Source organism: Pleurodeles waltl, chromosome 3_1 (assembly GCF_031143425.1).
Source record: "Pleurodeles waltl isolate 20211129_DDA chromosome 3_1, aPleWal1.hap1.20221129, whole genome shotgun sequence".
Taxonomy (NCBI): domain Eukaryota; kingdom Metazoa; phylum Chordata; class Amphibia; order Caudata; family Salamandridae; genus Pleurodeles; species Pleurodeles waltl.
Window position 1 is genome coordinate 1,097,120,595 of NC_090440.1, and position 12,932 is coordinate 1,097,133,526.

Genomic DNA, 12,932 nt, shown 5'->3' on the forward strand with positions numbered 1-12,932 from the left:
CCTCCATCGTCTTTTCCCTCTGTCCCCTACTTCGTCCACTCCCTTACCCCGTCTTTCTATTGAGCCCCAGCGCTGTTCCCCGCCCAGAGTCCCTTCTTGCCAGTCTTTCTTTCATCTCCCCTTTCTCTCCCCTCCTCTCTTTTCTTGTTTTGCCCCCCCTTCCTTTCTTTCCCCCCCCCCCCCTTCTCCCCTCCCATCCTTTTTCCTTTTCCCTGGTCGCCCTTTCCAGACGACCAGGCCTTCCCCATGGGACTCACATCCCCAGAGTCCCACGGGTTCAGTGACGCGCCGCGTAATACGCGACGCGTCACTGCAGGACGCCCGCCCGCCCGTGCGCGCTAGCCGCGCCTCAGTCGAGGCGTCCTGCCTCCCCGCACCGTCACCAAACGCGACGCTCCCCGCGGGGCCCCAGACCCGGGTGCCCCCGCGGGGCGTTGGGCTCTATCTAGACCTATCGGGGCCCTGGAGGCTCCGAACTTAGCACAGCCCCCGAGGGGGCGCGGCTTTTCCCGACGTACTGGGTGTTCCTTTTTCTTGACGCGCAGCACACCTGAGTGTAATTACCGGGCACCGCCCCTGGCCTCTGCAGCTCCACATCGATTGGCTGTAGCTCCTCATAAAGACCTGGCAAGCCGTTCAGACAGTACCAGAGCGGCCTGGCTCCGGCACGTAGGTACCCCCCATGGTATTCCCTTTGGCGTGGTAAGTGTGGGCTTTTCTGGCCCTAGAAATCTCCTTTTTCTTTCATTGCTACCGGTCATTCTTCTGGTAACCTTTAATTTTCTTTCAGCCTGGCCTTTTCTATCTTTAGTTCTTCTGCTTTCTTTCTTTTTCTTTTTCTTCTTTCTTCTTTTTTTCACTGTGGCATTCCTTCTCTCTCTTTCTTTATTTTTACCTTTTCACCTCTTGCCCCTTCCTTTCCTCACTAACCTGCCCTATTGGCCTCCCCCTGTCTGTAGCGCACCCTGCGCAGCTTCCTCCTTTCTGTAAGCGCACTATGCGTCCTTAGTCCCCTTCCTTCTCCTTGTCCCCCCTTGCTAAACCCTTAATCTCCTCAGAGTGTGACTACAAGGGAAACCCCCCCCCCCCGGTTCTAGCCAGACCAGAGGCAATACGCCCCCAGTTCCGGGGTAAGTCACAATTGCATGCATGTGTGAGTGCATTTTTTCATTTTTTCACTGATTGCTGTGTCGTGTGCTGTGGTTTGCCACCTCTCTGTCACTCTGAATTAATTGTGATTTATTTATCATCTACTATAGGCCTACCTCACCGTGAACTACCTGTTCAGGTAGGCCACACACTTTTCACTTTGAGCACCGTACTTATTACACGTGCTCCGACCCTGACGAATGCCCCTGACCTACCAGCACTTAGGCCCGAATTTATACTTTTTTTAGCGCCGCATTTGCACCGCTTTTTGACGCAAAACGGCGCAAACCTACAAAATACAATGGCATTATGCAAGTTTGCGCCGTTTTTGCGTCAAAAAACGACGCAAATGCGGCGCAAAAAAAGTATAAATACGGGCCTTAGTGAGGGCAGAAACATGTTGGTCTTGTCCATCCCCTTTTAGACTCCAAGAGACATCATTCTCTAACGAGCCTTCCCCCTTAGTTTTAGTCTTACCAACATGCACCACCATTAAAACTAACAAAAGCCACCGGTGACATGTTAGGTAATTTTATTATTCACCCCCTCTGGATCACTGTAACTATCCAGTCAATTTAATTTCAGCACTCCCTCTGGTTCTTTTAACCAGAGGTCGAGTCCGCCTGAGTAGTATCATCTTACTTAGGTGGGGCTAGGTGGTCATATGATGAAGCAAGACACTATTATGTGTGTGAGACCACCTAGTCCGTAAAGGAAAATCCCCCGCTACTCCTGTAGGTCAACACAGCACCCCCTATAAAGCAACCTAATGTAACCGGGCACTGGTTAAAGACTAACCCAGTCTTACCCCCTGTTCCTACTACCCCACACCTTTTGTGATTATATAGTTTCTCTTGGGAGGCGGTGTGGGTTAGCCTTGCTTCCCTTGCTCTCTTTCTGTGTATTTGTAGTTACCACATTGGTGATATACACTACACGGATTTGATTGTTTCTGGTATAGACATATTTTGTGGTTTGTGTTTCACACTCACAGAGTGGCATCTGGAACATTCTGGAAGTGTTCATTGATTGAATGCCTGAAGAAGTAAGCATCATGAGAACTCCCTAGGTATTTTGCCAGCACAGTGGTGAACATCCCCAGCTGTTCCACAATGGTCTGGACATTGACAAAGTGTGCCTCTGGTTCCTGTACAGGTGGGGTGCATGTGCTGGGAGAATGAGTTTCACATGCTTGCAGCCCATGGCACCTAGCACATGTGGAAATCCTGCAATGGCATAGAAACCTTGCTTGGTAACCAGCTGCTGTTGTGGAGTCTAGGGGAAGAGGAAGTACTGGGGTGTGAAGGTGATAATGGCATCCATGACAGAGGGTAGGAAGGCTGAAAAAGATGGATGCAATATTTCAGCCACTCTGGCAGTTGTGATTTGGAATTAACCAGATGCCAATATGTGGAGGACTGACATCAGCTTGACCTGTGGAGGGATGATGGTGGGCCTTGCAGTTGGTGGCTGCAGCCTTCGCACTATCTGGTTCAGCAGTTCAATGATGGACTCCCTCCTGAGTCTGTTGTATCTGATGACTCCATCTTCCCTGAGTTTGATGAGCAAAATATGCAGTTGAAAAACACGCTCCCTTCTCCTGCACTGCCTACATGGTAGTGATCTCCTCCCAACTAACAGCTAAGAATGAGCACCTCCCTGGCACAGCTGAGCTTGCCAAACTGTTTTGTGTGTGTTGTCCTTATGTACCACAGCTACTGTGTCATTTCTTATGCCTTGGTTGTTGATGCACAGGAATTTTGATGCATTCCAGGCTCTGTGAGCTGCTTGCCGACGATGCGTCACACATTCAAGAAACCATAAGTATCACAGCAACATTTTTACATTAGTATTTACGGGGGCATGCCTACCTTGCATATTTTAACCTCTGCATGGCACAGCCAGTTCTGTCTTTTTCTGTTTTTTTTTACACAGTCCTACTGAAACACATTCGGCCACATGCGTCAACTTGTAAATATGGAGTACTGCCTGCACCGTCGTCGTGTCAAAATTAATAGTGTTATGACGGCACAAGGCTGTCATAAATATGTCCCTTAGCTTCCTCCTCCTCATCCTAATTCCAACTATCCAGCCATGGCAAAGCTGGCAAAGACCAAAAATCATGTCTTCAAAGACAATTTCACAGAATTTCTGTCTGTTCTCCAGCTCTTGCTGGAGCAGTGCAATTGAAACACTATGGAGTATTATTACTATGATTTTGCACCTTGTTTGCATCACAAAAGTGACACAAATCCACACAAAATCTTTTTGATCTTTTTAGTTTGCTAAATCACTTAAAAGTAATGCAAAGCAGCTCATAGCACTGCTTTGCATTAGTCAGAACCAAGGAAGCATTCTATGGGCACACCCATGCAACCAACTAAGGTTTCTTGGCACAATACCCTAGTTATTAAAAAAGTGGACAGGCTTTTGCATCAAATAATAGCTCCCATTATAACTGGGCACTATCATGGAGAAATGCTTTTATTTCTTCTTTCTTTCCCACTGTGTGTGCGTGCTGCAGTGTACAGCACATATAAAGTGGGAAACGTTTTTAAAGTTAATCTCAGCATAGGATTATGTACAGGAGGGGCATCCTTCCAGTACAAAACCTATGCTATACTCACACAGACACCCTTGCACTATAGTGCAAAGGTGTGTTCATGGCACACAGCAGCAAATGTCTGTTCCGGTGCTAGGGAGAGGGAAGGAGAGAGACATATTTCTGTATCTCCTGCTCTCTCCTTTTCATGCAATGCTGCATTTTTGGCAGCTTCACTGCACTGTGGGACAATTTAGTAAATCTGGGCCTATGAAAGCAACACCATTGCAGTGCTTGGAATGAAAACTTAGGTGCTGCTTCTCACACTCTACTTTGCATTACATTATGTAGTACTACAAATTGCACTACAGATTGCAATTCACAAATTATGTATGGAGATCTAAGACTTAGCAATGTCTCTATTTATGTGGGCCTGATCTTAAAGTGCACTTTGTATTATGATTTGCAGTCCTTTACGATGTACTGCACATTTCAATTCACAAACTACATGCAGATTTTTATGACTCCGTACTGCCTCGGTTTATATGTGCAGAGTTCTCTGCCCCAACAGCAAAGTCTCCACACATACTTTTAGTAGAAAATGTAGAAGGATCTGAAGGAATTGGGGGTAAAAAGGGGCATACTTAACAATAAGGGAATGGGACTAGGGAGGAGTGAAACTGATTTAGGGAGAGTCGTTGGGAGTTTAGGGAAGAAGATCATTCACCAACGCAAGAGTAGTGCAATAGCATTACTCTAGAAATGGAGACATGTAAGTTACACGTTTGTAGTAAATTTACAAACGGGGAGCCTGACTCATGGAGGTAAACACTTTTGTGTAAGTTTAATTTTGTTTGGTATTCACAAGCTATAATTGATTAGTAACTTTATGACTGTGCAGACACTGCAGTTGGGGTGTAAAACTCCGCACATAAAAATGTTGACCTGTCTTATCTTCTTATGTGTGAAGTTATCTGCCCCTACTGCTGAGTCACCACAGTCGTAAAATTACCAACAAATTATAGTTTGTAAATAGTAAACACAGGTAAACCTACGCAAAACTGTAAGTTTACTTTTGTGAATCAGGATCAGAGAAAATACCGAAAGTAATAAACTTACCGCAAAGTGTAAACTTACTCAAAAGTGCAACTTAACATTGTGAATCAGGCCCTCACAATCCTACTGAACCTCCTGGCAGTGCTTACAGCTCCAGTTCAACCCCCAAGACTAGAATATAACCATGCTGAAACCCAATCACTCGATTCAACGAGTAAACAAAAAAATGCAGTGGGCTTCAGGTTTTATATGTAATGACACAAGTGAAGGGGAAAGTCATACTCTGATAGGGCAAATTTCTCAATTTGGTTGTGGTGTTTCCCCGTCCTTACTTCTTGTTGATCACAATTCACCTTCACTAAAGAATATTTTATCCGCAAAGTCCATGCATCATGAGCCATGGAGAGATCTACCAAATACTCGAACCCTATATCAGGGGTCTTCAAACTGGGGAGCAGGCCCCCATGGGGTGGTTTCAAGTGATCCCAGCGGGGACACCAGGCTCTTGCCAAAAGGAGCATCATGCTGATAACAGGGCTGTGTTTTGAGTGGAGAAAAAATGACCAGCACTATACCGTTCTGTAGTGCACAATTACTAACATCTTTATGTCATTTGTATCCTAGCAGGGCATATGTGTCAAAAGGGAAGGTACTCCAAATACACTTCACAACCCCTATCCCCACTCTAAATAATCAGACTGTGGATACCTTTACATGTAAGAAATACTTGTCTGACAGGAAAAGTATGTTAGTATAACATGTATTTGATTGCATTTTTAAAAAGATGACAGAACTTAACTACAATGTTTAAATAGGCATAGACATATTTATACATTGTCAGCTTAATAGAGTAGTTGTGAAACATTTGAAGGGGGCCCGATGATATCCACCCCTCATGGGGGGGGGTGACATAAGAATGTTTTAAGACCACTGCCCTATATGGTAGAATAGACACAATTGAAAGATCTTCCTGCACTTAGAAACAGCACAATTTAGCAAGGGCTTTAACAACTGGAACCACTGGCTCCTATTCTAGCCCACACCTTAATCTTCTCAATAATGTAATTATTCACATGGCCCTATTCTTCAAGCACCTAACCAAAAGCTTGCGGTAAAGTTGTTAGCCTTCCTATTTGAACCCTGGGGTTCTGATATACATGTCAAACATTTCAAAATAATTAGTTATGTATCTCCACACCCGGAATAATCAAGAGAACCCAACACAGCCTTCATAACCAGTGCAGATAAACCAAGACCGAGATTTAAGAAAAGTGGTGCTTCACGTTGTGTATGTGCCGTATTTAAGATACAGTGCTGTATGGCAGTAATAGGAACATTTGCGTCAGCATTTTTTATGCTATTGTGGAGCTTTGCTCCACTAGCATCAAAAATTCTGACGCTAGTGGAGCGAAGTGAAAGGAGGCCCATTGATCCCAATTGGTGCGTCCTTTTAACGACTGCTTTCAGTAGGCATTAAAAATGATGCCCAAAATGGCAGAATGAAATATTATAAATTTCATTGCGCCATTTTTGTGGGCCTCCTTGCGCTGAAATGCCCCCTCAGCATAAATTATGCATGGTGCATATATAATGTGGCGTAAAGGGTCGAAAGTGGCTCAATGCATGCATTGCACCACTTTCTAGATATGGTGCATCGTTTTTGGTAATCAAACACCACATTTGCATCAGAAAAATGATGCTAATGTGGCGTTAGATGGTGCAAGGCCATCCTTAAATTTGGGCCAAAGTTTTTTAACCTGACCAGAGATGGGAAACAACCATTGCAATGCAGTTTTAACCTCGAAAAACATTTACCATGCACTCCTTACCATGAATAAGTCTTAACCATGTATGTCACTACCACGCATGCATATTTACCATGCATGTAATTATCAGCATGCCTTTACCACGCTTTATAGCTATATATGTTTACCTAGGGGTGGCCGGTAAACTCCACTCTGCGGGCGGATGGACAGAGTTTTGCCACTCGCTCTTCGCTTGGAGCATGAAGTTCATCAAAAACTCAGCTGGCCACCGCATTCCAGAGTTTACCGATGGCCACCCATTATATGGCATAATATTAATAATATCTGCAATCGGCCTGTGAAGATCAGAACCAGCCCTGAAAAAGATGACTTTCCACCAGGAAATTACAGCCCCTTTTGCACCAGGAGAGAAATCACTGTTTCCATGGAAAAGGCAGCCCCAACATGCAGGGTGCAAGGAGGACTTGTCCGAATCAGCTGGGTCCTTGTATTCTCACCCACATGTCATAACAGGTAGAACGTTGGCCTCAGAGAATGTTATGGCATAGGCTGACACCTTCTGAGCATGATTTATAGTCCCTCAATGGCGCCTAGCACCAAAACACTTCAAAATGGGGTAGGAGGAATTCTGTGGAATATCACAGAGTTTTATGCAACTCCGTGGAATTCCGTGGAGTACAACTCCACGAGTTACGTCCACCGCTACTCTCACTACTCATGCCTTTAACACACATTATTTAGTAAGTATATAGGTGAGTATGTAGGTAAGTATATGATATATTTAGTTGTAGTTGTAGAATAAGAATATTTATAATTGTTTTTTTATTTTTTATATTTGAGTGCCTATGTTTAAATATCAGTATATATTGGGCCTTATTAGGAGTCTAGCGGTCAACAGACCACCAGACTTGTGGTGGCAGTCATGACCGCTGCAGGTTTGGCTTTCTAACCAACAAATTAAGAGTTTGGCGGTCACACCACCAAACGACAGCCGTTTATACCAGGAACAATGTTCTTGACGGGCTGACAACAGGTGCAGGTTCAAATCAGCCAGGGCGCACTGAAGTCAGTGCCGCCCTGCTGATTACAACCTGATTCTCCGTCAGCTTTTTCATGACAGTCTCACCACCATGAAAAGATTGGCAGAGAACAGGTGCTGAGGAAAGAAGGGGGGCCCCTGCACTGCCCACACCCATGGCATGGAATTGAGATTTGTGGATGGATTTCTACTGGGCATTTTATTGAAAGTTTTTTTGGGTGATTGGATGTGCTTTCTGGAGTGCTTTCAAATCTTTTAAGTATTTTCAAGACTATGGTTTGGGAAACTATGTCATTTTATATTTTTTTGTGGTTTGCCAATCACTGGAATATCGAAGATTTAGTTTTCAGAAAAATTTTCTTTAACTGAGCTTTTCTGTGGATGATGTTTTCACTCTTTGGATTCTTGGACTACTTATGAATCTTGGTGACAGGTGGACTGAAATATCAACAAAAGTCGAGAAAGAAGACAATTATATTAAGGAACACTATATATTTGTTAAATTCGTTAAAGAAAATGCAAAAATCTCTTTACAGGTTGTTAGTATACGCTAGAAATTAAAGATGTACGCAATATTATTCAGGTAGTCTGAAGCTCACATCAAAGAAAATTGATGGATTTTGGCCAATATTTCTTTACTTTTTTTGAAGCATGAGGGTTCAGACTATCTGATGATGATTGTGCTATTCTCATTTCTTGAAAGCTTTGGGCCTCATTACTAGGCTGGCGGGCTGACTGCCGGCCTGCCAGCGCCATGGGGAGAAGACCTCTGCAGAGCTGGCAGTCTCCCTCCGGCCCTATTACGATGTTTCCACTGGGCGAACTGGGGGGAACCTCCATATTAAGAGGTTTCCGCCTGTCAGCCCAATGGTAGCAGTGTGGCAGCATTGGCCTCGGCTCCTCATAAAGCCGAGGCTAATGCCATCACACAGAGAGGACCCCAGTACACTCAGAATGTGCAGTGTCTGCCGTAGCAGACAGTGCACATTCCGAGTGTGCTGAGCAGGGGGGCTCTGTACTGCCCACGTCATGATGTGGGCAGTGCAAGAGCCCCACTGTGGCCCCCATCACTGCCTTTCCTCTATCACTTTCAACACGGCGATCCCACCATGAAAAGACTGGCGGAAAGGGGACTAATGATCAGCATGGCAGTGGTGAACTTACATGGCTGACCACGACTCTGACCACTTCCACCCTGCTGGGATCCATGATCTTGGTGATGGCTGCGGTCCCCTGGTGGTCCAAACGCCAGAGTCACAATCTGGCGGTCCGACCACCAGGAGTGCTGTGGTACAACAACCACCACTGCTTTGGCGGTCCTCAAACAGCCAAAGATGTAATGAAGGTCTTTGTTCTTTCTTCAAAATTTCCAACAAAAGATAAGGGTTAGGGTGGTATCTTCCAACTGATTTGTTAAACGAATTGTACCATCCCTCTATGGCATTGTTTGTTTTTGCATCACACCCTAAGCAGGCCGACTAACAGTTCCACCAGAAAGTGGGTGTTAGAAATGGCGTCTCTGGTTGGCAGTCAGTTTGCCCTCTGTCCAAGCAGGGACCCTTAATCTAGTCAGGGTAATGGAGTTTCACTTTTAAGATAACCCCTGCTCACCCCCTTGGTAGCTTGGCACAAGCAGACAAGCTTATCTCAAAGGCAATGTGTAAAGTATATGTACCAAAACACACATAGTAATACAGTGAAAACACCACAAAATGGACACCACACCAGTCTAAAAAAATAGTCTACAATTATCTGAATCAAACAAGACCAAAATGAAAAACATCCAACATACACAAGTCAAGCTATGGATTTTTAAAGTAAAAAGAGTCTTACTCCATAGAAAACAATGGAAATGTTTTTGTATCACATAGTACTTGGTTTGCGGCAAAAAATAAAGCTGCCCAGGTAAGCGTTCATAGGACAAGTCTGCAATGCGTAGATTCCTTCTTTGTAAGTGAGGCCTTGCGTTCTTTCTTCTCCGGCCGGGTAAGCGATGCGTCATTTTTATCTCCCACAAGAGAGCAATGCATCGATTTCCAGACAGATCACCTTGGATCCACACAGATTCATTATGATTTTGACGCACCGGGAGGATGCGTGAGAAATACGGCTGCACGGTGATGGAAAACCGTGTTGCGTGGGGTTTGAGTCCTTTCAAGCAGCCGCAAGCGGGTGTTACATCATTTCTCCAGCTGCGATCAGGTGATGCTTCGATTTCCCAGCTGCGATGCAGGTGGTTCATTGATTTCAGCCACGAAGTGGGTGGTGCTTTGTTTTTACAGCCGCAATGCAGGTGGTGTGTCAAAATTTCCCCCTCACGGCTGCCTGTGTGTGGATTTCAGTCCTTGTCCTACCAGCTTCCCCTTTCAAGGGCCCAGGGACTGGATAGGGCACCACTGGACAGGGCAGGAGTCTCAGCAGAGATTCCAAGTGCTGGTAGAGGAAGTCATTGATAGCCTTGAGAGTTCAAAACAGGAGGCAAGCTCAGCCCAAGCCCTTGGAGACAAACACTTCACAAGCAGGAATACACCACAAAGTCCAGTCTTTGTCCTCTTTCAGGCAGAAGCAGCAACTGCAGGCCAACCCATCAAAGCACAGTCACAGGCAAAGGGGCAGTACTCCTCCTCCAGCCTTTCAGCTCTTCTCTTTGGCAGAGGTTCCTCTTGGTTCCAGAAGTAATCTGAAAACCTGGGGTTTTGGATCCACTACTTATACCCCTTTTGGCATGTGAAGTAGGCAACATTCAAAGTAAAGTCTCTGGCTCCAGACGCACACCTGGGGGTTGGAGACTGCATTGTGTGAGGGCAGGCACCGCCCATTCAGGTATAAGTGACCACTCCTCCCTCCACTCTAGCCCAGATAGCCCATCAGGACATGCAGGCTATAACCCAGCTCCCTTTGTGTCACTGTCTAGAGGGGATTTGCAAACAGCCCAACTGTCAGTGTGACCCAGACAGTGAATACATAAGCAGGCAAAGTCATAGAATGGTTTAAGCAAGAAAATGCTTACATTCTAAAAGTGGTGTTTTCAAACTAACAATCTAAAAACCAACTTTACCAAAAGGTGTATCTTTAAATTGTGAGGTCAGAGACCCCAAAGTCCAAATCTCTATCTACTCCCACAGATAAACTACACTTAAAAGTTATTTAAAGCTAGCCCCCATGTTAACCTCTGAGGGAGATGTGAGGACATGTAAAACACATCAGTACATGTCCCCCCTTTAAGGTACACTGCACCCTGCCCATGGGGATACATAGGGCCTACCTTAGGAATGCCTTGCATGTGTAAAAAGGAAAGGTTTGGCCCTGGCGAGTGGGTACACTTTTCAGGTTGAATTGACAGTTTAAAACTGCACACACATAAGTGAAATATAACCTTCCTAGGACTTTTATTCATAGCATTGACTTTAATAACTGATAAAAATGCAGTGTATATTGAGGATTGCTTATCAGGCAGTAAGCTGTATACTAATTGGACAGTTGTGTGGTTTGCTAGCATGAATAGTGTAAATCTGTGTGGATGGCTGGGGTGTTGATTTAAAAGTCCCATCCATCATCCAAATGTCACTATTTTCAAGGGTTACTAAGTTATGGGTTGTGCTGAATATTAGTATTCTTTTGAGAGGGTGTTTGTCCTCATAGAGGACGAAAGGTTCATTAGTATAAGAAACTGTTAGTTGAGGAAGGAGTTAACTTCAGAATGGGATTACTCGTTTGAGATTACTTGCCTGTTTGTGCCTTTGCACCATTCTCCTCAAATTGGGTATTTTGGGCAAACTACTAGCTACATGCATGAGGATGTTTTTGGCTACCTCCCTCAAAACTGACCTACTGGGTTAATTGGAGGTGGATGCTAGCAATTTTATCTGTTGCATATTTCCTCTCACTTCAGTCTCCATTGCTAAGGCAGAGTGGTTATGCTTTGTGGTCCTTTCTACAGTGCCAACCAGAATAACTACTCTGCACACACATCTAATGACTCCTGACCTCAGTTAATCTCTTCTTACAATAAATCTGCCATCCTATTTTAGCAGCCAGACTAGACACAGCTAGCCTGGTTTCTGTTTGTCATGGTTCAGGGTTCTGTAAAAATATGATAAAGACTGATGTTTTGTGAATGATATAGTATAAAACTGTGCTTTGTTTTGTATGTGAACAATGTACCTGCTGAAGGACAAAGATTTGATTGATTATTTGAGACACTGTGGTGAGGCTAAAAAAACATTGTTATTCCTGTTGAAAATTAGAGACTTTTAAATATTCTTTGTTGCCTGTAGGATGAAAGTAGTTATATCAGGCTAGGAATTGCATTTTATGGAGTATTTACCTGAGATGGATTTTATGGCTTCCTAAACTGTTATTTTTTATTGTTTCTGTTTTCACAGTGGCTGGATTGTTTGTTTTCAGTGTTTTCGTCATTGATCTGTTGAGAAATAACAAAAAAAGAGAGGTCAATTGATTGATACACTGCAAAACGGAGGTTTATTTTTATTTTTCGCCTATGTACCTGATGAAAGAAAATAGGCCCACATGTAAGATAAGTGATACTGCATTATATGCAGCACCACTTTTCTTGCGCCCCTTAGCACCCTCCAAACACCACCATGTGTGCGCCTTATTAAACATACATGCAGCATGGTGCAGGTTAGGGACAATAGTGTAAAAAAAAATGTCAACGCTATTGTTGTACTTTTCAGGATTAGTACCAAAAATGTTGGCACTAAGGTGCTCATTGCGAGTTTGGCAGTCATTACCGAAGACCGCCGTGCAAACAGCAGCCAATACACTGCCAGTGATGGCAGAGTGTAGACTGTGTACACCATCAAAAATAGACCAAAAAAACAACACAGTCGGCCCAAACGACTTAATGATGGAGGCGGCTGCACCAACGCCACAGCGAGAAAATACTACCTGCTAAATTCTGAGTCCCAAATCAGCATTGGGGAAACCAACATGGCGGTAATCCATTGGCGGTCCAAACTGCTGCAGGGAAAAAATAGCCACCACCGCATTAACACTGCGCCAGATGGGACAACACCAATAGCAACATCTGAAACACAAACACACACCTTTCTACAGCACTACAAAACACACCCCCACACATACCCATAGCCCTTTGCAACTAGAAACCCTGACTGAGCGAGGGAAGAGCACACTGAAAGGAGGCACTGCACCTAGATACCACAGGCACCATCATACTAAGCATGCACCACACAACACACCACTGCACACAAACACCACAGAGCACACGCACATACCACTACACATATGCACAACTACAAACAGCACACCCAGAATCCCTGCACACCATACACCGCCACCCACAACACAACCACCATGCCACCACAAAAAAAAAAACAGATTCACAGAAGAAGAGCTC